Source organism: Enhydra lutris, unplaced genomic scaffold, assembly GCF_002288905.1.
Source record: "Enhydra lutris kenyoni isolate GAN:26980312 unplaced genomic scaffold, ASM228890v2 scaffoldscaffold73, whole genome shotgun sequence".
NCBI classification, from domain to species: Eukaryota; Metazoa; Chordata; class Mammalia; order Carnivora; family Mustelidae; genus Enhydra; species Enhydra lutris.
The window spans coordinates 734,232-758,685 of record NW_019154157.1 but is presented as its reverse complement, the minus strand read 5'-3'; the positions used below and the strand labels follow the sequence as shown (position 1 = coordinate 758,685).

Sequence of the window (24,454 nt, the reverse complement as noted above, 5' to 3'; positions counted from 1 at the left end):
TCTGATCCAAGAGCATGGAATGGTCTTCCATCTTTTTGTGTCTTCTTCAATTTCTTTCATGAGTGTTCTGTAGTTCCTTGAGTACTGATCCTTTACCTCTTTGGTTAGGTTTATTCCCAGGTATCTTATGGTTCTTGGTGCTATAGTAAATAAAATCAATTCTCTAATTTCCATTTCTGTATTTTCATTGTTAGTGTATAAGAAAGCCACAGATTTCTGTACATTGAGTTTGTATCCTGCCATGTTGCTGAAATGCTGTATGAGTTCTAATAGTTTGGGGGTGGAGTCTTTGCGTTGTCCATATAAAGAATCATGTCATCTGCAAAGAGAGAGAGTTTGACTTCTTCCTTGTGAATTTGGATACCTTTTATTTCTCTTTGTTGTCTGATTGCTGTTGCTAGGACTTCTAATACTATGTTGAACAGGAGTGGAGAGAGTGGGCATCCTTGTCGTGTTCCTGATCTCAATGGGAAGGCTGCAAGCTTTTTCCGATTGAGGATGATATTTGCTGTGGGTCTTTCATAGATAGATTTTATCAAGTTCAGGAATGTTCCCTCTATCCCTATACTTTGAAGCATTTTAATCAGGAAAGGATGCTGGATTTTTCAAATGCTTTTTCTGCATCAATTGAGAGGACCATGTGGTTCTTCTCTCTTCTCATATTAATTTGTTCTATCACATTGATTGATTTGCGAATGTTGAACCATCCTTGTAGCCCAGGAATGAATCCCACCTGGTTATGGTGGATAATCTTTTTAATGTGCTGTTGGATCCTGTTTGCTAGGATCTTGTTGAGAATCTTAGCATCCATATTCATCAGTGATATTGGCCTGAAATTCTCCTTTTTGGTAGGGTCTTTGCCTGGTTTGGGGATCACGGTAATGCTGGCTCCATAGAACGAGTCTGGAAGTTTTCCTTCTGCTTCCATTTTTTGAAATAGCTTCAGGAGAATAGGTGTTATTTCTTCTTTGAAAAGTTTGGTAGAATTCCCCAGGGAATCCATCAGGTCCTGGGCTCTTGTTTTTTGGGAGGTCTTTGATCACTGCTTCAATCTCGTTACTAGATATCGGTCTATTCAGGTTGTCAATTTCTTCCTGGTTCAATTTTGGGAGTTAATAGTTTTCCAGGAGTGCATCCATTTCATCTAGGTTGCTTAGCTTATTGGCATATAACTGTTGATAATAACTTCTGATGATTGTTTCTACTTCCTTGGTTTTAGTTGTGATCTCTCCCTTTTCATTCATAATTTTATGAATTTGGGCTTTCTCTCTTTTCTTTTGGATTAGTGTGGCCAATGGTTTATCGATCTTATTGTTTCTTTCAAAGAACCAGCTTCTAGTTTCATTGATACGTTCTACTGTATCTCTGCTTTCTACTTCATTGATCTCAGCTCTAATCTTGATTATTTCCCTTCTTATGTGTGGAGTTGGTTTGATTTTTTGTTGATTCTCCAGTTCTTTAAGGTGTAGAGACAGCTGCTGTGTTCTGGATTTTTCAATTTTATTGAGGGAGGATTGGATGGCTACGTATTTCCCCTTTAGGACTGCCTTTGCTGTATCCCATTGGTTTTGGACCGAAGTGTCTTCATTCTCATTGGTTTCCATGAATTGTTTCAGTTCTTCTTGGATCTCCTGGTTGATCCAAGCATTCTTTTTTTTTTTTTAAAGATTTTATTTTTCTGACACACAGAGAGAGAAATCACAAGCAGGCAGAAAGGCAGGCAGAGAGAGAGAGGAGGAAACAGGCTCCCCGCTCAGCAGAGAGCCCGATGTGCGGCTCGATCCCAGGACCCTGAGATCATGACCCAAGCCGAAGGCAGAGGCCTTAACCCACTGAGCCACCCAGGTGCCCCATGATCCAAGCATTCTTAAGCAAGGTTGTTTTTAGCTTCCAGGCGTTTGAGTTCCTTCTGAACTTTTCCTTGTGATTGAGCTCCAGTTTCAAAGCATTGTGATCTGAGAATATGCAGGGAATCATCTCAGACTTTTGGTATCAGTTGAGTCCTGATTTGTGACCCAGTATGTGGTCTATTCTGGAGAAGGTTCCATGTGCATTTGAGAAGAATGAGTATTCTGTTGTTTTAGGGTAGAATGTTCTGTATATATCTATGAGGTCCGTCTGGTCCAATGTGTCATTCAATGCTCTTGTTTCTTTATTGATTTTCTGCTTCAATGATCTGTCTATTTCTGAGAGAGGTGTGTTAAGATCTCCTACTATTAATGTATTCATATCAATATGGCTCTTTATCTTGATTAACAGTTTTCTTATGTAATTGGCTGCTCCCATATTGGGGGCATAGATATTTACAATTGTTAGATCATCTTGGTGGATAGTCCCTTTAAGAATTATGTAGGTTCTCTCTGTATCTCTGACTACAGTCTTTAGTTTAAAATCTAATTTGTCTGATATGAGAATCGCTACCCCAGCCTTGTTTTGAGGCCCATTGGCATGAAAGATGCTTCTCCAACCCTTCACTTTCAGTCTGGTTGTATCTTTAGGTTCAAAATGGGTCTCTTGTTGACAACATATGGATGGGTCCTGTTGTTTTATCCAATCTGAAACCCTGTACCATTTTATGGGTGCATTTAGACCATTCACATTGAGAGTGATTATTGATAGATACGTTTTTATTGACATCGTGTTACCTTTGAAGTCTTTCTTTCTGTAGATTGTCTCTATATTTCTGTTCAATGCTATTCTTAGGATTTTTCCTCTTTTATAGAACCCCCCTTAATATTTCCTGCAGTGTCGGCTTGGTGGTTGCATAGTCTTTAAGCCTTGCTGGTCTTGGAAACTCTTTATATCTCCATCCATTTTGAATGTCAGTCTTGCTGGATAAAGTATTCTTGGCTGCATGTTCTTCTCATTTAGTGCCCTGAATGTATCTTGCCAGCCCTTTCTGGCTTGCCAGGTTTCTGTGGACAGGTCTGACATTATTCGATGGGCTTTCCTCTGTAAGTAAGGAGCCTCTTTGTCCTAGCGGCTTTCAAGAGATTATATCTACAATTTTGATTACTCAATTTGACTATCAGGTGCCTTGATGTTATTCTGGAATCTATAATCTTGGCTGGAGACCGTTCGGCCTCTAGTACATCAACGCTGGGTCCATTCATGAGATTGGGAAAATTTTCATGAAGAACTTGTTCCACTATATCTTCTAGACTTCTTTCTTTCTCCTCCCCTTCAGGGATTCCAATAATTCTGACGTTGGAATATTTCATGGCATCATTTTTTTCCCTGATTCTGTTTTTGTAGATTCTAAGCTGTTTGTTCCAGGCTTCCTCCTGATCCTTTCTCTCTATCTGTTTTTCCTCCAGATCACTAAATCTATCTTCTGTCTCAGTTACCCTAGCTTTGAGAGAATTTAGGTTAGATAGGAACTCATTGAGAGCATTGTGTACCTCAGCCGTGGTAGCTTTTAGCTCTGCCCTAACATTATGAACATCATCTCTGGTCATTTTCAGTTCTGCCCTAATCAATCCCTTTTGGTCATCCATGGCTTTCTCCAACTTAGCTATTGCCTGGATAATTGTTAGCCTGAATTCTCTTTCCGACATATTATGTATGTTGATAGCTGTTAGCTCTGTTGCAGAAGGTCCATCCTCTGTATTTTTCTTCTGTTGGGCATTCCTCCTCCTTTTGGTGAGAGATGACTGTTGGGCTTCTTCTGTTGGGCATTCCTAGGCCTTTTGGTGAGAGATGACTGAACAGATGTAGCTGGATATATCGACCGTGGTGCAGTCAAGGTGCACTGTGGAACACTTCTGAGCAATCAGGATTCCCCACCCAAATGAGAGAAAAAATAAAAGAAAAAGAAAAAAAAAAGAGAGAGAGAGAGAGAGAGACAGGAAAGAAAGAGAAGATAAAAGAGAAGGTTCAGCCCAAATGGGCCCCAGGGTAAGATTTATGAAGTATAAAAACAAAAACAGACAAACAAAAAGACTGATAAAAGTATATGACAAGAGAAAAAAAAATATATATATATAAGCAAACAAAGGAAGAACCTTGTGAACAAGAACCCCAAGTATAATATTTGTATACTATCAGGACAGACACAAAAACACAGAAACACTGGTGGAAGAAAAAGATGGGAGAGTGGTTATAAATTCTCAGTGTGGTGAGGAAGGTTGTTTTGATTCTTCCTGGATGTATCTTGATATCTTTGTTAAAGGACTCAACTTTCCTAAGATAAAGGGGGATTAAAAATTGGTTTACCTATAGGGGTAGCATTGATTGGGGAAAGGAGATTACTTTGAAGTTTAACTCTATATGAATATTAGAAAATAAAAATAAAAAAGGAATAAACTAGACTCAACTAAACTAATATTTAAAAAAAAGACATTTAAAAAATAGAAATTTAAAAGAAAAACACAGGTGTATGTATCAAAAAGTTCTGGTTAGAACCTTATTATGGAATTTGATGTACTGGACAGCTTACTGTGATGGTAAATAGGTTAAAAATTATCTATATAAAAATGAGCCAGAATAGTGTGAACAAATTAAAAATAAAAGTTGTCCTGTGAAGTAGTGGTGGTTGTTCTCGTGTAGTCTTTTTTTTTTTTTTTTTTTCTTTCCTGGTTGGTTTTCTGGGGGAGGGAACTGCCAGGTGGGTTTTCAGTCAATGATATTCCCTGAGTTAAGTCCTCCCTCCCCGCTCAAGGGGGTGGGCTCTGAGGAAACCGGTTTGTTCAGGCTTTTGTTCTCTGGAGGTTTTTATGTTTGTTCACTTTTTTTTTTTCCTTGCCTTGACCGCTTTTGATGGTTTTTGTAGGTTTAGAGGAAAGCAAACTGCACCCTGACCTCCCTCTCAGAGAGAAGCCTCAGTCTGGCTGCAGAGCCCATATAAATTCCCCCTTGCCCCTGGCAGAGCAGGTTCTGAGTGGCGGTCCCTGGGGACGCAGGATCTTCTGCTTGTACCCAAAACCAAGGCAGCAGTGGCGGCTGTCTGGGCAGCTCCAGACCGCCAGAGAGGGATTGCACACTGAGATTTTTCCACTGGCCCAGGCTGGGAGTGCCTGGTCTTTCTAGGTCTAAAAGCACCAGACTTGTGTGCACCTCTCTCAGGGGAGGCTGTGGGTCATGTGCATACATTTCAGGCTCTGAGAGCAGGGCGCAGGTCTGAAAGCACCAGGCTGGGCCTTCGCGCCCCTCTCTCAGGGGAGAGTTTGAGGTGCGCGTCTCAGGCTCTGAAACAGTGGCGCGGGTCTAAGAGCTCCGGTTGGCCTTTGTACACCTCTCTCAGGGGAGGGTGTGGGGTGCTCGTGTCTTAGGCTCTGTAGCAGGGCTTGGCATTCTGCTGTCTGTCGTGGCTCCCAGCCCCTCACAGGAGCCAGACCTCATGCAATTTCGGGCACGCTGGCCGCTCAGGGACCAAGACCTGGTTTCTCCACTGCACTCTCTCTGACTCAGCACAGGGGAGGCGGTCCTGGGTCCGGGGACTTAAGCCCCTGTCCCTAGTCGCCCCGATTCCCACAATTCCCCCCCCACGATCCTTTGCTCTTTTGGAGTGCTTTCAACCAGTCTCCAAGTTAATGCTGGTCTCCAGATGCAGGTCACTCTTGTATTAGGGGTATTACTTTCCAGTTGGTTGCCTCTGGTGGCTCCCTCCCCTTTTGTTTATTTTCTGATATCAGTCCAACGTTCCCACTCTGCTTTACCTGCCCACTGGCATCTTCTGCCCCTGTAGAGATCCAGACATGTATAATTCTGATCTCAGGCTGATTTCATGGGTGATCAGAGTTCTTTGGTAGGTAATCAGCTCACTTTAGGGTACAGGTTGAAAAGGCGCCTCCTCCTACTTCCCTGCCATCTTGTCTCCCCCTGAGGCATAGTTCTTAATAATATTGTCTATTGTTTTCCTAAGGATTTAGTCTGTTTATTCATTTTTAATGGAAATATTTTTCTTCCTAATAAAGTAAGATTTTTATTTAATATTAATACAGGTTAATTATGTTTTTCCTGATTTTTATTCACATGCCACTTCTTATTTGCATATTTGTGCATTGTCCATTTTCATTCAAAAGTTAGTGAATGATTTGAATGACAATTCTGTCATTCAAAAACTGGATTTTCAGGCACTGATTAGATTAAAATGCAGGTTGTGATTATGGAGGTACCAGGGAGCTCTGGGTGACTGACAGGAGAGCAGAGACTGATGTCCATCCCATTCACAGATGGGAAGAGCTTCAACCTGCTTCAGTGGGACTGGGAGCAATGACCCCCATCCATGTATGACTCTACTGTACTGTGACTCCTCTAACCCCCTGGAGTAACTGAATGCTGTTCTTCTCTCAGCCTATGAGAAAACCTAGGTTATCTGTTCCTTCTTCCTATGGCAGAAACATCACCAGTTCAGCGTGATGCAGGGAACAGTCATGGGGAATGGCAGGCCCGTAATGGCATGAGTAATTATATTACCAAGAACAAAGGGAAAGAAGCAGCCATACTCTGTCCACAACCCACTGTGGTGCTCAGGAGGCTGTGCCATCGTATTTCCTACACGGCTCCATGTCAATTTGCAGTATACTATGCACATAAGAACACCACCTGCTATCCAAGAGTATCTAACAGAGTCCCTGCCCTCAATTGCAGGAGCTTGCGCACAATCAGCCCCACTCCATGTGGGATTCCAGAATTTCCATATGTTCCCACTCTGGACATCTGAAGAACAGGAACTATAAAATCAGCACAATCAACATCCCTGTCCAGGTGACCAAATGTCAAGGAGCACAAATTAGGACACTTCTCCAATGGGAAAAAGCTCTGTGAGGTGTCCTGAGAGGAGTGAAGAGGTAGATCTCCCTCAAACTGGAGGACAAAAGTGAGTGGCAGATGACAAGTCACTTAGTTCACAGGAACTTCTTTGAGAGTGACCTGAGCTGTGACTGGATCAATTTCCCACGGGTTCTCCCTGCCTGTACAACTTCCTATCGCTTTCAACCATTTACTCCACCACATTCTTCAGGTTCTTCAGACAGCAACTCTGTGGATGGGCAGGGGCTCTGTGTGGGGAACCTGTGATGATCCAGACAGAGGGGTCTTTCTCTTTGCCTTAGATGATCCTCCCTCACACTGCACTCCTTTGATTCACCTTTTCTTTCTCCAGGGAATCCCCAAATATTTGTTCTCCTGCCCATCTGTTAATTGACTTGTTTCCCCTCACTGTAATCACCTGAAACTCTGAGAGGATAGGGAGCAAATCCCACCTTCACTTGGAATTCCATGAAGGGCCCCTCTCCTCTTTCCTCAACTGGCTTAAAAACAGCCTTTCCCAGGGCTGCATTTTTCTGTGTTCCTTCTGAGAATCTGTTCATAATGTTGTCCCCAACTTCACCTTCTAATACCTACCCACTGTCCAAGACCAGAAGCAGAACTGAGATGAGTATGTGGAATAGATGTATGGAAATAGACAACCACCTCATACAGAGAAGATGCATCAACCCAAGGAAAGCAATGTTCCATTGAAGGTCCATGTTTTTTCCTGAATGTCCTCATTCAGGTCTTTCCTCACATGGTAGCACAGAGGTGTTGCAGACCCACACATCTGGGGTAGGACTGATGGTATTTGGCAACCTCCTCACTTGAGGATTCAGTTAGATGGTCCCTCTTCCTGCCATATGAATTATCCTCTGGTGAACATCCCTGAAATTTGTACACATGTCATATCCCTCTGACACCTATGTATTTTAGATATTACACAGATTTCAAATACTGTCTTGCAATTCAAAATATGCACTTTATGAATATTTGGCTCTTAATATAGAGAATCAATACTGAATGAATTTTATAACTTGTTAAACTGTAATTGAAATACCTCAATAGTGGAGCATCTGAATCAATAAAATAAAAGTATAAAAGAATTATTTTATATAAAATAATTTTATATTTTATTTTATATTTAATAATTATTTTATATAAAGTAAATTTAATTACTTTATAATTAACTAGTAATTTAATTATTTTATATAAAGTAGTTTTATATAAAGTGATTATTTTACATATTATTTTATATTTTATAAAATATATAAAGATATATAAAATATAAAAATATACAAAATTATATATATGTAAATATATATAATATATTAAAAATAATATATTATTTTATATATTATTTTATATTACTTTAATATAAAGTAATTATTTTATATAAAGTAAATTTACTTATTTAACTTATAATAACTAGCAATTTAATTATTTTATATAAAGTAAAAATAATTATTGGGTAATAATTTATGATCAGAAACTTATAGGTTACTAATAGCACAATTCTGATTGATATATAAAAGTAAAGAAGAATAATTATCTCAAAATAATCCAATAGTTCAAAGTGGGTGTCAAAACTTGAGGGATTCTCCCTAGATATCATTGATCCCAAAGAACTTAATCAGGGTCTAGTGAGGAGCTGGGAGAGATGCTGGAGGTTGGAGAAGGAGTGGAAGTCAACCAGCAGAGAGGAGCTGGTGTGTGGAGGTCGTTTTTTCCCAGGGTCCACACCCTGAGGAATTAGAGAACTGGAAGAAGACCTCTCTTCTCAGTTCAGGCAGAAGCACTGGGTCAGGTATAGAGAGATGTCTCCTTCTCAACACTTATTACTGCCTCATCTGCAGCAATCAGAGAATACTTGGTCTTTGTGAAATACATGTTTCACAAATGACTATGTAAATTCTGGACCACATAAATGAGATTCTTCACAAACTGGAAAAGAAGAAAAGCTTGAGCATTTCTACTTTCCCCATAGGTAGTGGTGGCAGCACATGTTCTATTTAATAATTTACCTCCTCCTGTGCACTGTGTACTCTGTGAGATTGGTCATTTCATGGTCATGGGTGCATAGTTTCCCTTTCATTCTACCTCCTGCTTCCTTACTTGTTCTTACTGTTCCATAGGGCACAAACTCTATCATCACCTCTGTACTGTTTCTATCTAGTATCTCCTACAGGAGCCTAAGTATTAATTCCCTACAACAATTAGGTGGTTTTCTCTATGCCATCAATGAAGAAACCCAAAAGGCATTAAAGGGGAAAAAAAGCAATTCCATTTAGGGTAGCATCAAAAAGAATAAAACCTTTAGGAGTGAACTTAATGAAGTAAGAAAAGACTTGTAAACTGAATACTAGAAAAAAATGCTGAAAAAGATTTACATAAGTGAATTCCATGGAGCTTTTAACAAAATTCCTAGGTTAAGGTCAAATGTGCGTTCAGGAGGTTTTCAGTGAAAGAGAGAAGGAAGACCCCTCAGAAAGGAAGAGGGCTCATCCATAGAAATGTTCTTTGTATATCAATCATCATAATAAGTAAAATTTAAGACTAGTCTAAAAACATATTAAGTATATCAGAGGGTCAAATAAATAAGAATCTCTGGATAATAGTTAAGGAAAATTTCAACCTCATGAAGTAGGCAAAAGCAGAAGACACCGTTTACCTTTATACTGTCATAGCAAACATAGGCTGAAAAGCCCTTGTAGTGATGGCTGAGGACCTGAGAGGAGACTCTAGCCAATAATAAAACAACAAAGATCACACTGAAAGATGAGACACAGAATCATGATGAGGTGTGAACCACCTTGGTACTCTGAAAGTGTTAAGGCCTTTACTTGGTTCAAAACGAGGGTAGACTGGTTGAGCCCCAGCACCTGGAAGAAGAAAACTCCAATGTCAGGTAGTCCTAAAATATCTGGATACATAATCGCTGTGCAGTACATCCTGTATTTAACAGTCTGGAGGCCATTTAGTGATTTGAATAAAAGTCTCAGCCCCATACACCACAGGGGACACCTCCTCATTTGACTACCCTGGGCAGTGGCATTAGCATTATCCAGTTGCACAGTTTGGACTCCCATTTCCGGAGTGCTGGGGTGGGGGGGTGGTATCAGAGGGGCTGGTGGACTAAACATCCGGGTCCAGCAGGGGACGCTGTGGCACTGGTCCTGTGAGAACTGTGTTCTGGGACAGACCAGCTAGAAAAATACACTAATTCTTGCATGCTTGGCAGGCAGTGTCCTCACTGAAGTGTGAGTGTGCTGCACAGGGGCTGCAGGAGCCACATGACTGATCGGCTCTGACTCACTTTCTCCTGTCACACTGCATCCTCCATTCCCATGAAGCTAGTGTTCAGCCTGGGGGTTAGGCCTGGACAGAAAACCCTACTCTTGGACTACTTTGCATATTGAAAAAAAAAAAAATCACCTGAAATGCTACCTGCATCTGGGACGGGAGACCTCTAGGAGGGGCAGATGGGAATGCCAACAATTGATCCTGAAGGAGCAGAGCCTTGGGCTTCTCTGTCCTGTTCTGATTACTCCCTTCACCTACTCTCATAGACAGGGGTTTTCTTCAGGGCTGAGAGAAAAAATGTAGAAGGGGGTCATTTGCACTGCTTTGTCCTATCATCTGCCAGGTTGATCACCACTCCATTATTTCTGTCACATTGTTGCTTCAAGCTCTCCTTCAGAGGCCTAATTCAGACTGTGAGGGATTCCATCACCCATGATAACTGAGTCTATGTTAGAGAAAACTAAAGTTTACATTTATACTTACATATAACTAGTAATCTATTAATAAATATTATATATTATAAAATTTTATTACATAAATTTATAAGCATTATATAAACATTTATATTAAATACATCAAATATGTACTTACAAAATATAGGTAATGTAATAATATGTAGGTGTCATATATAAAACATTATGTATTATATGTAAATACATGTTCTTTATTATATATGTTTATTATGTCATATATAATATATTAAAATTTACATACTATATGTTATAAATTATATACTATGTTTTATATGTGTGTGAGTGTGTGTGTGTGTGTGTGTGAGTGCATTATTTAAAAAACTAGGAGAGAAACAGTAGCAGAAATTCATTTTCTTCTTTTCTGAAGATTTTATTCATTCATTTGACAGAGAGATCACACAAGCAAAGAAAGTTGCAGAGGCAGAGAGAGAAGCATACTCCTCCCTGAGCAGGGAGCCCATGCATGGCTCCATCAAAGGACCTGAAGGCCATGATCTTAGCTGCAGGTAGACGTTTAACTGACTGGGCCACCCAGGCATGCCACAAGTTCATTTTATCATTCTAGGAAAATAGTGAAAGGCAAACCAGCAGACACACCTGCTGTGAATGCAGTTGATTCATATAAGTAGAATCCATGTTATACAGACATTCACCTTGATTGAGAGAGGAATGGGGCTCAGAAGAGGTGAATGAAATTGCCCAGTGATGTGAACACAGACCTTGGGGAAAGAAGAAGACATACTGAGCCATATGTCAGCTGCCCTGACAGAGGTGCTGCCCTAACATACTGTGGGAGAGGAACATGGGCCCACTGAAAAGATATTCACTGATTTTCTAGCCCCGGTGGACAGTGTACTCAGATGAAAAGCACATCTCAGAGAAAGCTCTTCCATTGGTCTAGCAGCCCCATACTAAGGCCACCAGTGGGCAATCCTCTCTAGAGTTGGCTCAGGGCTTCCTTCAGAGGTCAGGGATCCTGGATGATTAGTTTGATAATCCAATTTATTCATTATGCAATGTATGATAAATGTCATAGCTTTCACACTGTCAGGATTTTAGTTATTTTTTTTTTCTAAATGATATGTTATTGATCATTTATTTCTGTATTTTAAAGATACAGAAAGTATCTTTAAAATACAGAAATGAAAGGTGGTATTCTGTTATTCACATATTTCAGTTCTTTTTAATTCTTCCTTTTTCTCTTAACTTTTAGATCCTCCTTATTTTCAAATTTGATGCACAGAATGCAACAAAATCACCATATCAAAGAATCCTTTGTTTGATAGGCACAAAATAATTGATGAGGAATCTTTCTGTGATATGAGTTAAGCTCTCAAATACAATAAGAAATGCAAACAATAACCACATGGATTACAGGAAACACAATGTGCCAGCAATTGTTAAATTAACATAAAATCATATTTTATTTCCCACTTTAATGAACACTGACTTTGTGGCTGAACTTCAAAGATAACTGGAGAATGTTATCTTCCTGCTCCTTCTCCTCTTCCACCTCTTCAGTCCTTATCTCCTCAATCACTCTTCTAGTTACTTCTTTTCTATAGGACACTGGTCAGAAAATGGGGTTAAATGATTCATAATATTCCTAACAACTGATTCAGATGCTGTGCCATTTTTATTTCTAATTATGAGTCTCCTGTTTTCTTATTTTATCATCTGGTTTTGGGAGGAATGTCCTAATTTACTGGTGAGATTATTACCTTTATTCTAAAACACTGCAGGTACTTGGAAGTGACTCCAGATTATTGATGGGTTCTTAGAGCACAAGACAGCAGGCATTCTGAGGCTGACAATGTGGCTTTGCATGTGGACACCAAAGGTGGTCTCCCCACAGCTGCTGCTGGAGACAGTTTTAAGGACTGCATCAGTGGGAGGACCTATCCATTCACAAACCTACATATGACTCTGATTTCCCACTGGGTTTACATCTGGAGAGAAGAGGGCCACTAATCTACAAAGGGTGCAATCAGGGATTTCACTGAGCAGGGAAAAATTTCCACTCATGGTGACATATTAGGGATGAACTAGAAGCAGGACCAGGAGGTGGAGAACACACAAATCTCTTTATTCAACTCTCAGGCTTAATGCCTGAGTTCTTGTGGAGCTCATTTGGTGAAGGACCACAACCCCCATCTCTCAGTGTGCCAGTACCCTATAAGCATTGTTCTTCGTGAGCTCCTAGCACCTGCCTCTTTCAATATTTCTTCCAGGGGACATCATGATGACACTGGGACAGGGAGAGAGGAAGCTGATTTGTATGAAATACCTTATCATTCTAATGGCTTTGGAGGCATGAAATCTTCCCAAGGACACCCCACTCCAGCTCAGGAAACTGAGGATGCCATGCCCTGTAAGGACCACCACCATGGTCTGGACTGTTATTCTTGTCAGGTTCCTCACTAAATGCTCTGCTCATATGAGGGGACTCTGCAACTGTGGTGGGCACATAAAAGCAGTGTCTCAGGGTGACTCTTGTCTCCCATAACAACACTTGTCTCTCCTTTGGCTTTAGGGAAAGATTGGCAGTGTCTCTAGGTCATACTCACCTTTGGTCCTAGGTTTGGATAAGTCTCTACTAGTAACTGCCCTGGCTAGTACTAGCAGACCCCAGGCTGGGTTTCCCAACCCCTTATCTACCAGATAAAGAACCATCCCACTGAGGTCCCTGATCACTCCTCTGGATCCATATCTGGGAACAAAACCACCTTACCATCACTGGGGCTTAGACTGAGGATGAAGCCAACTACCTGTGTGCTCTATGTGGGTAGTGGTGTTTACGGTGTGATTCAAATCTATGGGAGAGGGCGGCCAGAATTTCTCATGGTTCAGCCCTCAGAGGTAGGAGAGAACATGACAGGGGGGATAGTCAATACCACCATCGGAAGTGAGACTCCCTGGCTTTATTTTCCTGTCCAGTGTTTCATCACCATGTGCCCAGTTCCATCTCTCCCAGGATGTGCCCATCTCTCCAATGTTTTTATCAAAGACTGGGATTCCTCTCTGCCTAGATTGATCAGGAAGGGGCCCAGATCCAAAATACATCCCCAAACAGTGAGACTCAGTGATCTCACTGCTCCTTGTGAAATATTTCTTATTCAGGTGCATCAACAAACATGCCTTCAGAAATATACTTCACTATGGGCCTCAAGTGCATCAATAAACATGCCTTTGGAAGTATACTGCAAGCAGCAAGAAATGTCTCATATATGCAACCTGAAATTATATGTAAAGGACATTGAAAAAGACAAGAAAATAAAGCCTAAATTGAAGAGGAATAGGGAAATAATAAAGTTTAAAATGGAAATCAAGATAGAGAAATTTAAAAAAAAAAGAATAGATCAATGAAACACGGAACTTTAAAAAAAAAAACAACTTAAGATTTTATTGTCAAAAGAATGGCAGAATGCCACGGGCAGCATCTCATTTGGATATGTCTGGGGTCTTGGAAGCTTGACTACCCTACATTCTCCTGCAAATGGACCCTGAGAGCTTGTTTGGATGTTCTAGTTAGGGAGCGCAGTTACTCAGATACCCATGAACTAAGAAAGGTCCTCTCTATCGGGGAAGGTTGTCTTCTTCATCCGACAGTGCAACATCTGGAGGGATGCACATGGAGTGGTGAGGGAGGAAGGGAACACCCACCTAGCCATCCAGATCACTGAATCAACAATGGCAACCAATGGGGTGACAGATATCACAGCCAGATCAAACTCACATCCAACATGGACCTGGTTCTATGAAATAATTAACAGAATTGATTAAACCCCAGGCCAGACTTAGCAAAAAAAAAAAAAAAAAGAAAGAAAGAAAAGAAAAAGAAAAAGAGGGAGAGAGAGAGAAAGAAATGGCCCAAATAAATAAAATTATGAATGAAAGAGGAGAGAGAAATACAAATCATCATAAAACAATATTATGAGAAAGTATATAGTAACACATTAGGCAATGTGGAAGAAATGGATAAATTCCTAGAAACATATAAACTAAAAAAGAAGTGGAACAGGAAGTAATAGAAAAGATGAACAGTCCCATACGTGGGAAAGAAATTGAATCACTAACAAAACCTCCCAAAAAACAAAAGTCCAGGGCTGGAAGTCTTTACAGGAAAATTCTACAGACATTTAAAGAATTAATGCTGAGGAAACAAGATGGTGGAGAAGTAGGAGGAGGTGCCATTTCAACCTGTCCCCTAAAGTGAACTGATTACCTACCAAAGAGCTCTGATCACCCATGAAATAAGCCTGAGATTAGAATTATACACTTCTGGATCTCTACAGGGGCAAAAGATGCCAGTGGACAGCTAAAGCAGAGTGGGAATATCAGACTGATACTGGAAGAAAAACAAAGGGGGAAGGAGCCACCAGAAACAACATATTGGAAAGTAATACCCCAATATGAGAGTGCCCTGTGATTGGGGACCAGCATTAACTTGGAGTCTTATTGAAAACATTCAAAATAAGCAAAGGATAGTAAGAGTATATTGAGGGGAATCAGGCGGTTAGGGACAGGGTTTTAAGCCTGCCAACCCAGGACAGCCACCTCTGGCACTGAGCCAGAGAGAGTGGCGAGAAGAAGCCAGATCTTTGTCCCTGAGCTTTTGGCGCACCTGAGAGCATCTGGGTGGCAGCACCAGTGAGGGTGAGGGACCCTCACCAGCTGGCAGAACCACACACTTTTTCACTCTGCACGTGTGTGCAGCGACATGGGTCTAAGTCACGCACCACACTCTCCCCTGAGAGAGGTCCATGTAGGCGCCAGGTAGCAGGTGCTCTCTAAGACCCAGAGAGTCTGAGAACTCCTAGCCTGGGCCAGCATGAAATTCTCAGTGCGCTTTCTCTGCTTGGGACCTCTCTGGTGTTCTGGAGCTGCTCAGACAGCCATGGCTAGTTTTTCTCATGGTTTTGGGTACAAGCGGGAATTCCTGTGACCCCAGAGATGTGACTGGGAATGTGCTCTGCCAGCAGCAGAGTGGGAATTTATGTGCTCTGGAGCAACCAGAAGGGATCAGACTGAGGCTTCTTTCTGAGAGGGAGGTCTGGGTGCAGTTTGCTTTCCTCTAAACCTCCAAAGTGTGAGGTTTTACAGGCAAGATAAAAACAACACCAGGCAAGATAGGCGCAAGGCAAGGTTCATTAAAGATGCCCTTGGGCAAGGTTCCGCGACTCCGGAGAGGAGAGTTGGGGAAGTCATGCACAAGAGGGGTGGAGTGGGTCTTTTATCTGTGTTAAGACAGGGCATAGGTTCACAGCCATATAAGGTAAGGTATTTGGTGATTGGAGAGTGAGGGGAGTCCTGATATTCCTGTTTCCTGCATAGGTATTGGATTACTTATGGTGACATGTCCTTGGCATATATCCTTCCAGCGGGAGAGTCATGGGTTAAGGAAGAGGGCAGCCTGGAAGATGACAGCCCGACAGCCATTTTTCTTGCTCCTCCTGCATTCCCAGGGCCGCTGACCTAACACAAGGAACCACCAAAAGCCGCCAAGGGAAGAGAAAACAAAGGAACAAACAAACAAAAAAACCCTCCAGAGACAGAAGCCTGAAAAAACGGTTTCCTCAGAGACTCAAGAGGACTTAATTCTAGCAACACTCCCTGAAAAACCACACAGCAGGCCCCTCCCCCAGAAAGCCAGCCAAAAACAAAAACAAAATAAAACAACAACAACAAAAATAAAAACAAGAGGACAACCCCCACTACTTTATAGATACAACCTTTATTTTTAATTCATTCCCACTATTCTGGTTCTTTTCATTTTTTTAATAAAACTTTTTAACCTATTTACCATCACAATGAGATGTTCAATACATCAAATTCCATAATAACCTTTTAACCTGAACTTTTTGGATACTTATACCTGTGTTTTTCTTTTGCTTCTCTATTTTTTAATTTTTATGTCACTTTATTTTATTTTATTTTATTTGAATATTCACATAGAGATAAGCTTCAAGGTAATCCCCTTACCCAATCAATGCTACCTCTATAGGTAAACCAGTTTTAATCCCCCTTTTCTCAGGAACGTTGAGTCCTTTAACAAAGATACCAAGATACATCCAGGAAGAATCAAAATAATCTTCCTCACCCACATGAGAATTTATAACCACTCTTCCATCTTTTTCTTCTGTCAGTGTTTCTGCATATTTGTTTTTGTTCTGGTGGTACATAAATCTTATATTTGGGGTTTGTTTTGGTGGGATACTTTTATTTATTTATTTATTTATTTATTTATTTATTTTCTTTTGTCTTCTACTTTTGTTAGTCTTTTTGTTTGTATACTTCATTAATCTTATCTTTGGGGCCCATTCAGGCTGGGCCTTCTCTTCTCTTTTTTCTTTCTTTGTTTTTCCTGTCTCCCTCCCCCCCCTTTTTTTTCTTTCTATTTGGGGGGTACTTTTGATTGCTCAGAAGCATTCCAGGGTGCACATTGCCTGCACCATGGTTGATACATTCAGTTACACATCCATTCAGCCATCTATCACCAAAATGACTAGGAGGAGGAATGCCCAACAGAGGAAAAATTCAGAGACTGTGCCCTCTGCATCAGAGCTATTGGATATGGACATAGACAGTATGTTGGAAGGGAATTCAGACTAACAATTATCCAGGCAATAGCTAGGTTGGAGAAAGCCTTTGATGACAAAATGGAGTTGATTAGGGCAGAAGTGAAAGCAACCAGGGATGATGTTAATAATGCTCTTAATGAGTTCCAATGTAGTCTAAATTCTCTAAAAGCTAGTGTAACTGAGGCAGAAAATAGAATTAGTGATCTGGAGGACAAACAGATAGAGAAAAAGGATCAGGAGAAAGCCTGGAACAAACAGTTTAGAAGCCATGAAAACAGAATTAGGGAAATAAATGATGCCATAAAACATTCCAATGTCAGAATTATTAGAATCCCTGAGGGGGTTGAGAAAGAAAGAAGACTAGAAGATATAGTTGAACAAATTCTTCATGAAAATTTTCCCAATCTGGTGGAAGGAACCAGTGTTCGTGTACTAGAGGCAGAAAGGTCTGCCCCCAAGATCACAGAATCTAGAAACACCTCGAGACACCAGATTGTGAAAATGATGAATCACAATTGTATACAGGAGCTCTTGAAAGCAGCAAGTGTGAAGAAATTACTTACATAGAGAGGAAAGCCCATCAGAATAACATCAGACCTGTCCACAGAAAACTGGAAAGCCAGAAAGGATCGGCAAGTTGTATTCATGGCACTAAATGAAAAGAACATGCAGTCAACAATATTTTATCCAGCAAGACTGACATTCAAAATGGATGGAGAGGGGTGCCTTGGTGGCTCAGTGGGTTGAAGCCTCTGCCTTCAGTTCAGGTCATGATCCCAGTGTCCTGGGATTGAGCCCCATATCAGGCTCTCCTGCTTCCTCCTCCCTCTCTCTCTCTGCCTGCCTCTCTGCCTACTTCTATTCTCTGTCTGTCAAATAAATAAATAAAATCTTAAAAAAAAAAAAAAAAGGATGGAGAGGTAAAGAGCTTCTAAGACCAGCAAGGTTTAAAAGAGTTGTGACCACCAAGACGACACAGCAGGAAATATTAAGTGGGGTTCTATAAAAGGGGAAAAAACCCAAGAATATCATTGAACAGAAATATGTGGAGACGATCTATAGAAACAAAGACTTCACAGTTAACATGATGTTAATAAAAACATATCTCTCAATAATCCCTCTCAATGTAAATGGCCTAATTGTGCCCATAAAATGACATAGGGTTGCAGATTGGATAAAACGACAGGACCCATCCATATGTTGTCTACAAGAGACCCATTTTGAACCTAAGGATACATCCAGACTGAAAGTGAAGGAATGGAGAAGCATCTTTCATGACAATGAGCCTCAAAACAAGGCTAGGGTAACGATTCTCATATCAGATAAATTAGATTTTAAACTAAAGACTGTAGTCAGATTTACAGAAGGACACTACATAATTCTTGGTTTTTTTTTTTTGGTTTTTTTTTAAAAGATTTTATTTATTTATTTGACAGATAGAGATCACAAGTAGGCAGAGAGGCAGGCAGAGAGAGAGAGGAGGAAGCAGGCTCCCTGCCGAGCAGAGAGCCCGATGCGAGGCCCGATCCCAGGACCCTGGGATCATGACCTGAGCCGAAGGCAGAGGCTTTAACCCACTGAGCCACCCAGGCGCCCCAACACTACATAATTCTTAAAGGGACTATCCACCAAGAAGATCTAACAGTTGTAAATATTTATGTCCCCAATATGGGAGCAGCCAATTACATAAGAAAACTGTTTATCAAGATAAAGAGTCATATGGATATGAATACATAAGTAGCAGGAGATCTTAACACACCACTCTCAGTAATAGACAGATCATCCAAGGAGAAAGTCAATAAAGAAACAAGAGCGTTGAATAACACATTAGACCAGATGGACCTCATAGATATATACAGAACATTCCACCATGAAACAACAGAATACTCATTCTTCTCGAGTGCACATTCTTCTCGAGTGGAACCTTCTCCAGAATAAACCACATACTGGGTCACCACAAACTACAAATTAGGGCTCAACCGATACCAAAAGATTGAGATTATTCCCTGGATATTCTCAGATCACAATGCTTTGAAACTGGAGCTCCGCCACAAGAAAAAGTCTGGTAGGAATTCAAGCACCTGGAAGCTAAAGACCACCTTACTTAAGAATGCTTGGATCAGGGGCACCTGGGTGGCTCAGTGGCTTAAGCCTCTGCCTTCAGCTCAGGTCATGATCTCAGGGTCCTGAGATCGAGCCCCGCATCGGGCTCTCTGCTCAGCAGGGAGGCTGCTTTCCCCTCTCTCTCTGCCTGCCTCCCTGCCTACTTGTGATCTCTCTCTCTCTCTCTCTCAAATAAAAATAAATTAAAAAAAAAGAATGCTTGGATCAACCAGGAGATCAAAGAACTGAAACAATTCATGGAAACCAATGAGAATGAAGACACTTCGGTCCAAAACCTATAGGATACAGCAAAGGTAGTCTTAAGGGGAAAATACATAGCCATCCAAGCCTCCTTCAAAAAAATGGAAAAATCCAGAATATACCAGCTGTCTTTACATCTTTAAGAACTGGAGAATCAAAGACAAATTAAGCCAACTCCATGCACAAAAAGGGAAATGATCAAGATTAGAGCAGAGATCAATGAGATAGAAACTAGAGACACAGTAGAACACATCAATGAAACTAGAAGCTGGTTTTTTGAAAGAATCAATAAGATCAATAAACCATTGGCCAAACCAATTCAAAAGAAAAGAGAGAAGGCCCAAATTAAATTAATAAAATTATGAATGAAAAGGGAGAGATCACAACTCACACCAAGGAAATAGAAACCATCATCAGAAATTATTATCATCATTATTATCATTATCATGCCAATAAGTTAAGCAACCTAGATGAAATGGATGCATTACTGGAAAACTATAAATTTCCAAAATTGAACAAGGAAGAAATTGAAAACCTGAATAGACTGATATCTAGTAACGAGATTGAAGCAGTGTTCAAAAACCTCCCAAAAACCAGGAGCCCAGGATGTGATGGATTCCCTGGGGAATTCTACCAAACTTTCAAAGAAGAAATAACACCTCCTCTCCTGAAGCTGTTTCAAAAAATTGAAGCAGAAGGAAAGCTTCCAGACTCTTTTTTATGAAGCCAGCATTACCCTGATCCCCAAACCAGGCAAAGACCCTACCAAAAAGGAGAATTTCAGACCAATATCCCTGATGAATATGGATGCTAAGATCCTCAACAAGATCCTAGCCAATAGGATCCAATAGCACAGTAAAAAGATTATCCACCATGACCAGGTGGGATTCATCCCTGGGTTTCAAGGACGGTTCAACATTTGCAAATAAATCAATGTGATAGGCAAAATCAATAAGAGAAGAGAGAGGAATCACATGGTCCTCTCAATTGATGCAGAAAAAGCGTTTGACAAAATTTAGCATCCGTTCCTCATTAAAAAACTTCAAAGTGTAGGGATAGGGGGGAAATTACTCAGCATCATAAAATCTATCTATGAAAAACCCACAGCAAATATCATCCTCAATGGGAAAAAGCTTGCAGCTTTCCTTTTGAGATCAGGAACACGACAAGGATGCCCACTCTCACCACTCTTGTTCAACATAGTCTTAGAAGTCCTAGCAACAGCAATCAGACAACAAAGAGAAATAAAAGGTATTCAAATTGGCAATGAAGAAGTCAAACCCTCTATCTTCGCGGATGACATGATACTTTATATGGAAAACGCAAAGACTCCACCTCCAAACTACTAGAACTCATATAGCAATTCAGTAATATGGCAGGATACAAAGTCAATGTCCAGAAATTAGTTGATTTCTTATACACTAACAATGAAAATACAGAAAGTGAAATTAAAGAATCGATTCCATTTACTATAGCACCAAGAACCATAAGACACCTGGGAATAAACCTAACCAAAGAGGTAAAGGATCTGTACTCGAGGAACTACAGAAAACTCATGAAAGAAATGGAAGAAGAAACAAAAAGATTCTCACGGATCGGAAAAATAAACATTGTTAAAAATCTCTATACTGTCTAGAGCAATCTGTACTTTCAATGTCATTCCGACCAAAATTCCACTAGCATTTTTCAAAGAGCTGGAGCAAAGAATCCTAAAATTTGTATGGATTCAGAAAAGACCCTTAATTGCTAAGGAAATGTTGAAAAAGAAAAAAAAAAAACTGGGAGCATCACCTTGAATGATTTTAAGCTTTACTACAAAGCTGTGATCACCAAAACAGCATGGTACTGGCACAAAAAGAGACACATAGAGCAGTGGAACAGAGTAGAGAGCCCAGATATGGACCCTCAACTCTATGGTCAAATAATTTTCAACAAAGCAGAAAAAAATATACAGTGTGGAAAAAAGACAGTCTCTTCAATAAATGGTGCTGGGAAAATTGGACTGCTATGAGTAGAAGAATGAAACTCGACCAATCTCTTACACCATACAAAAAGATAAACTCGAAGTGGATAAAAGACCTCAACGTGAGGCAGGAATCCATCAGAATCCTAGAGGAGAACACAGGCAGTAACCTCTTTGATATCAGCCACAGCAACTTCTTTCAAGATATGTCTCCAAAGGCAAAGGAAACAGAAGCTTAAATGAATTTTTGGGACTCATCAAGATCATAAGCTTCTGCACAGCAAAGGAAACATTCAACAAAACAAAGAGCCAACACATGGAATGAGAAAAGATATTCACAAATGACAATACAGACAAAGGTCTGATATTCAGGATCTATAAAGAACTCCTCAAACTCAACACACACAAAACAGATAATCATGTCAAAAAATGGGCAGAAGGCATTAACAGACACTTCTCCAATGAAGACTTACAAATGGCTATCAGACACATGAAAAAATGTTCATCATCACTAGCCATCAGGGAGATTCAAATCAAAACCACATCAAGATAGTGTCTTACACCAGTTACAATGGCCAAAATTAAAAATCCAATAAACGACGTGTGTTGGAGAGGTTGTGGAGAAAGGGGAACCCTCTTACACTGTTGGTGGGAATGCAAGTTGGTGCAGCCACTTTGGAAAACAGCATGCAGATTCCTTAAGAAAGTAAAAATAGAGCTTCCCTATGACCCTGAAATTGCACTACTGGGTATCTACTCCAGTGATACAGATGTAGTGAAAAGAAGGGCCATCTGAACCCCAATGTTCATAGCAGCAATGGCCACGGTTACCAAGCTGTGGAAAGAACCAAGATGCCCTTCAACGGATGAATGGATAAGGAAGATGTGGTCCATATGCTATGGAGTATTAAGCCTCCATCAGAAGGGATGAATACCCAACTTTTTATCAACATGGACGGGACTGGAAGAGAGTATGTGGAGTGAAATAAGTCAAGCAGAGAGGGTCAATTATTATATGGTTTTGCTTATTTGTGCAGCATAAGAAATAACACGGAGGACATGGGGAGATGGAGAGGAGAAAGGAGTTGTGGGAAATTTTAGGGGGAGATTAACCATGAGAGACTATGGACTCTGAAAAACAATCCGAGGATTTTGAAGGGGCAGGGGGTGGGAAGTTGAGTGAGCCTGGTGGTGGGCATTATGGAGGGCATGTATTCCTGGAGCACTGGGTGTGGTGCATAAACAATGAATTCTGGTACACTGAAAAGAAATTAAAATATATATATATATATATATTCCCAAACTATTCAACAATGCAGGGCTCTCATCAGTTCTGATCAAAGACCTGGTGCCCATCCCTTCCTGGAAAAAGAGGTCATTATCCAATTGTCCAATTGGAGTGGTGTCACTGGTTTCAGTGGAGAACTGAGCCTCCATCCCATGGGCAAATCATCTGAGACAAAGCATATGAGTGATGTTTGTACTACATTTGCACTTTTTCTGTAATTGTTACATAGTTTTAATGCAGAAGTACATACACAAGTGCTAATTCTTTATTTTTTTATTCTTTATATATATAAATATACATATAAATATATAAAGATATTTATATATTTTTATATAGATATAAATAAATAAATAAGATAGAAATAAAGATATTTATATCTTTATATATTTATATGTATATTTATATATATAAAGAATAAAAAAATAAAGAATTAGCACTTGTTCTTCTGAAACTCCTCCAAAAAAATAAAAACAAGAGGGACTCTTCCAAAGTCATTCTATGAAGAGAACATTACCTAGATCCCAAAACCAGACAAAGACCCCACAAAAAGGAGAATTGTTGACCAATATCCTTGAAAAACTTGGATGCATAAATTCTCAATGAGATACTGGCTAATCAGATCCAAACATACAGTAAAACAATTATTTACCATGGACAAGTGGTATTTATTTCTGGGCAGCTGAGATGTGATTAGCACACAAGTCAATCAAGTAATACCTCGCATTAATAAATGAAAGGACAAGAACCATATAATCTTAACAACTAATGCAGAAAAAGAATTTGTCAAAAATACAGCATCCTTTCTTGATAAAAACACTCAACAAAGTAGGGATAGAAGGAACACTAAGGCCAGTTAACCTCTGTGTAGTTCTTCCCCAAAATCAACCTTAGTATACATACAACCTTAGTATAATCATGAGTAGATATCAGATAACCCAAATTCTGAGACATTCTAAAATATCTCACAGCAGTAGTCTTTAAAATACCCAGAGCTTAGAAAAACAAAGGAAGACTGAAAAAATAACACTTTATAGAATATTGGTACATCATGATGAATAAATGCAATGTGTTATTTTGCCTGGATCCCAGAAGAAAAGAAAGATATTAGTGACAAAAACCTGTGAAATCTACCTAAAGTGTGCAGTTTATTAATATCAGTGGACTTCTGTTACTCTTTCTCTCTCTCTCTCTTTTTTTAATACAGTAGTTGTGCAAGGTGCTAGCATTAGAATAATCTGAGACAAGGCATATGAGTGATGTTTGTACTACATTTGCATTTTTTCTGTAATTGTTACATAGCTTTTTTTTTTTTTAAAGATTTTTATTTATTTATTTGACAGAGAGAGATCACAAGCAGGCAGAGAGGCAGGCAGAGAGAGAGGAAGGGAAACAGGCTCCCTGCTGAGCAGAGAGCCTGATGCGGGGCTCGATCCCAGGACCCCGGGACCATGACCCGAGCTGAAGGCAGAGGCTTAAACCACTGAGCCACCCAGGTGCCCCAATTGTTACATAGTTTTAATGCAGAAGTACACAACAATAAATTAATAAAAATATAAATAAAATATATCATGTTTCCTCCTCTGTGCTTACAAACATCAAAGCTAACATAAATGTTTTACTGGGCACCAGGCCTCACTCTAAAAATTTTCACACCCAGTCCTTAATCAATAACTATATTTTCTTTTCATTATTCTGTAAAGAAAAGTGTTAACATAGTAATCTCAATTCC

General features: G+C 40.0%; 1 gene segment (V, D, J or C); it reads left to right on the top strand.

The window, feature by feature from the left end:
- Positions 1-24,454, top strand: part of LOC111160019 — a 150,746-nt gene that overhangs the window by 3,910 nt on the left and 122,382 nt on the right.